Source organism: Dufourea novaeangliae, unplaced genomic scaffold, assembly GCF_001272555.1.
Source record: "Dufourea novaeangliae isolate 0120121106 unplaced genomic scaffold, ASM127255v1 scaffold8, whole genome shotgun sequence".
Taxonomy (NCBI): domain Eukaryota; kingdom Metazoa; phylum Arthropoda; class Insecta; order Hymenoptera; family Halictidae; genus Dufourea; species Dufourea novaeangliae.
In genome coordinates, this window is record NW_015373923.1 from 2,892,180 (window position 1) to 2,897,137 (window position 4,958).

Below are 4,958 nucleotides of genomic sequence, written 5' to 3' on the forward strand. Positions count from 1 at the left end.
TTAATGACACGTGTCTCGCGAGGTCGCCACGTAAACCAGCGGAAAGGAAGGAACGTGAAGCGCAACAGGGCGAACGATCATACCACTCGATACAACTCGGACCGATCGTCCACCTCCCACTTTTTAAACCCGTGAAATCCTCGAACCGTGACGAGCAAACTCTCGTCTCGATACTCCGAGGGAGATCGGCAACGTCATCGATCAGATTCGTACGACAAAACGTCTAGAAAGAGAGAGAGAGAGAGAGAGAGAGAGAGAAGGTGCGCTCGTGGCGAGCGAACGAAAGACGAGGAATAAGTGCCGCGTAACCGCGCGGCGATTTGTCCGGATCAGCGTCAGAGCTAAGCAGATTACAGGCTCTCCCCCCAAACGAAGACGGCAACCCCGTGACGCGATCGGCTCGAACCAACCGAACCCCCCCTCTGGATCCATTGGGAGGTCCATCGTATCGATGGACAGCCTGGAAAAGTATATTGACTCGCGGTGTACCGTCTCCACTTGGCCGATGAGCTTTTCATTGCGGAACCGATACAACCGAATTTAATGGGAATATGGGGCAATACGGTAACGCTAAGGAAAAACGTAAAGAGAATCAAATATATTATTCATGTAACATTTATTAAAGTATTTTTAGAATCAATATATATATATATATATTCATCTTTAAATTTAAATAACAAAACGGAGATCATAGAAATCAAAAACTTCCCGATATTGTTAAAAAAATCATCTACAATTATATTACTGTCACGATCTAACAATAGTAGATTGCTACAGAAATATGACTCTTACTTTTTCTTAAAAAAATTTTTAAAAAACTTTTGCAAAAACAAAAAACTGTTACTTTGAGAAAGAACATTGCCAGCGATGGTTAGATCAGAAGAAAAGACGTACGGATAGGTGTACCGGTGTTTTCACCAACTAAATATATCGTCCACTAAGCGTATCAGGCGTCGAACAGAAATTCATGCGTATCTATAGGTGTCTAAAGATACATAAAGTCGCGTCGGTTGCGTGGAAGTCGTGGGGGAACTGTGGAAGGCTTTCTGTTTGGACGCGCGAACCTTTGAAGTGGTTTTCTTTGGAACCGTGAGCATTCAGACGGATTGTACTTTATCGTAATATCGACCGTTAACCGTCCGCGAGGCTGTTCGTTTGGAAGACAACCGCGACGCAGTCGAAAAAACGTCCCGAACGACCGGAAGCTATGTTTCCACCCGGCCTCGGTTTCTCCTTTGACACAGCCGATCACTTCAAATTACATATAGCACCCCTGCGTGAAAAGTGTATAACAAGCTAAGAAATTTTCTATTTTCATCTAATTCCTACTTGCTATTCTATCATCTAATATTCTATATCTAAATTCATACTCATCTAATTGCTATTCTGTTTCCATCTAATTTTAAAATATCCTTTAATAGATAGATCTACCAACCAGAGAAATATCAAAAGTTGAAGGACAACACTTTTTTCGGTTTCTTGAAAAATGACATCTTTTCTCTGTCTCCCATGGTCCCACGAGCCACCAGTGGTACCGAAAACGAAAATCGCTGCAGCGTCGATCGCCCAGCGTTCTCTGTGCCGAATGTTTTTTATTTTCGGGATCGTCACGTCGATTCCGAACGATGATGTCGCCGTCGAGAGCCGTTCAGCCACCGATATTTATAACGCTGAGTTTGCATGCCACGTAAACGGTTACAGGCGGGCCCATATCGATCGATGCTGGGGGAGGGGCTGGAGGGAGGGGTCGGGGGGACGAGACGAATGGACCGAATCGCGACGTAAACGGAGGCAAAACTACTGCCATCGGGGAAGCTGTTGGGCCCCTGTGCATAGACTTTTCTCAACCTGGCGCGAAGAGGGTCGCGAACAGGAGCAACGTGGGGCGTTTCAAGATGGATAGCGGTTTTGCCTTCCCCTCGAAGAGAAAAATATAAGAAGGGGTATAATAACGGAATTGAATCGCGTGAAATTTCTAACTCGTAATAATATCGCGGCCAGGTGTTTTGGTTTTTTTGTATCGATCTTAAAACTGTGGTATAATTACAATAATCCGGCCGATGATATCGCGCGCGATCCACGTTATATATCGCTACCTACGTATTTAGCCGGGGCACAGGCAATTTCCTGCTTTATTATAATAATATCCGGAGCAATCTGCCGGTCTCTTTCTCTCTGTCTTCCTTCCCCGCTCGCGGCGCGCGTACGTCTTTGCACGGGGAAGAGGCAACAGACACGCCGCGAACGGAGCTTCTTATTTTCGAACGCGCCGGCCCGCGTCGTTGTTAATCGCTCGCGATGTTTCTCGCGGGTGGATGGGCATCTTGTTTCGGTCCCACGATTGTGGATTCTACGGTCGCTAGAACACAGTAAAGACAGCTAAAGACAGTAAATCCTCGATTAGTGCTCGAAAACGCTTCGGCACTGGCAAGTAGAGATGGGTTTTAATTAGGTTTAGTATGGTGACAGAGTTTTGAATTAGTTTAGGAAATATTTAATGTTCAGTGCTCGGGAAGGCATCGAACACTCATGGATGATTTACTGTGCATCCACGGACAAAGATCTAACGGAGAACAGAATTTAAAGGCGCTGAACGGATAAACAAATGATACCATCAGGAATGTGTACTTATTAGTAAGAAGTTACTAGGTAGAGAAATTCATGAAAAGAATTCATGCACCTTCGGTGTCGATTTTCCGTAGATGGGGAAGAATTTGTTCGCAAGGATAGGAAAACGGGCCGCCTGCCGCCGGGTTGAAACACTGAAAATAGGGTATCCAAGAGGAACACGGATAGAGGACACAGCGCGATGGCGGGCGGAACGGTGGCGGGCGCGGTGGTTGTGCGGCGGCGTTTGCACGGAGGGGGAGGAGGAGGAGGAGGATATCGTTCCCTGTCAGCAATTGCCTCCTCTCGGTACGAAAAAATGGCAGCTGCCACGGCTGAATGCCGCGCACCAAACCATAATGTCGTACCCACCCTTCCTTGTGGTAGGTGTACGTATATACCTACGTACTCTTTCTCGTCCACTGCGCGCAGAGTTCGCCGACGTGGGCATCGGGAAGCCCGAGGAGAAACGGGAGGCCGACCGTGGCGAAAGAAACAACCTGGACGGGGCAAAAGGGGGACGGTCCGATCGAACTATACGTGCGTCCAACGAGGAAGAAACGAACGTGCTCCGCGAGAAAGAGGGAACCCGCGAGAGGGAAGGACGCGTACGATCCGCGACGACCACCACCACTACCACAGGAGTAGTCGCCACCACCTTCGTCGACGTATCCGCTACCACCGCCACCACCGCCATCGCCATCGTCACTACCACCACCATCACCACCATCGCGGAAAGAAACTTGCCACGGTGACCGGTGTGTATGTGTGTATTGCTACTACCATTCCACCATTAGCAGCGACGAAGGAGGAGGCTGCCAGCGGAATCGGTAAAGTATCAGCGTCGCGGGTACGAACGGAAACCGAGGAAAGAGAGACGGGCATGAAAGGCAAATCGAACATAGACGTAATCCTCCGTGAGCGAGCGCACCACCAGGAGCCGTATACATACATATACGCGCGGGTGTACAGTAAGTATGTGTGTGTATGTACGCAGCGTAGGAAGACAGCTGGCTGCCGGTTGGGGCGATCGCGAGGGAAACGCGACGGAACGAACCGAGGTGTACAAGTGAGAGAGGGAGAGATTGTGTGTGTGTGTGTGCGTGTGTCTGTGTGTACGGAAGCGGTAACAAGGTGGTCGCGGGACTCTCTCGGTGAATTCCTAGGAGGAGAGTGAGAGAGGCGGGCGAGGAGGAGCCGGGTGCTGATCGTTCGGGCGGAGCTTAGACCGTAGGGATCCGCCCACCGAGCCACCACCGCTCCGTCTTTTCCCCCTCCTCCTGCCCCCGCCACTCCTGCCACTGCGTGTCGAGTGGCGCGCGCTCTCTCCCCCCCGGCGTCCCGACACCTCCCCTCGGCCGTCTAAACCCAATGTGTTTCTCCGTCCGTTTCCCTCGTTCGTCCCACCTCGCTCGCTCGCTCGCGACGTGGACGATCGAGCTCCGATGAGAGCCGCCGCCGCCGCCGCCGTGTAGCGCCGGGGGTGGGGACCGAAACGAGGAGCCGACCGCCGGTGGCGCGGGTCAGTCTGTCGGGCAACCGGTCGCTCTCTCGTTTCTCGCTCTGTCCGTGCTCTCCGCTCGACCGCGGGGACCGTTTGCTCCACGCACAATCTCGGTACCGATACACGGGATAGAGAGCGCGCGCGCGCTACTGGATATCTAATCGGTTAAGATTTAATAGAATCGGTGGTACCAGCCCCGGTAGGTTTCTCTCGACGGATCTACGATCGTTGGCACTACGCAGCATTGTCGTGGACCTCTCCCGACTTTGGGATCGCGCGGATGATACACAAAGTGCCCCGTCGGTTCCGTGCGAAGAAAAACGACGATCCGTGTATTGTCGACAAAGTGTTTCCGCACGATACTACGTGTATGTTTTGCTGTATACACGTACATATATACATATATATATATATACATCCTTGGTTTGTACGGAAATTTTGCGAGGTGTTGCCGAAGTTGATCGCGATGCGCCCGCGTCATCGTGCACCTCGAGGCTCGACGTAACCGCCAGTGGCGGGCGTCGTATCTGTTTCGCTGTCAGAGTTCTATCCTGGCAAAGCCAACAATCCATTCGATTTCGTCCTTTCCACGATTATCGAAGTCTAGCGTGCTATATACATATCGTCCGCTAGGATGTCGAAGATTCCTGGCCGGAGGATCATCGACAGACTGACGACGGTCCACGAGAGTGATCCGAGGCCCGCACGTGCGGCTCGCGCGAGTCTACCGCCGATCATCATCCACCTTCGATAATAGTCGTAACCGGGGGACAGAAAAGAACGACCGAGATATACGCGCAAGCACGGCACACAGGTACGAGAGGAGTGGCAGAGGGGAGGTGAGGTG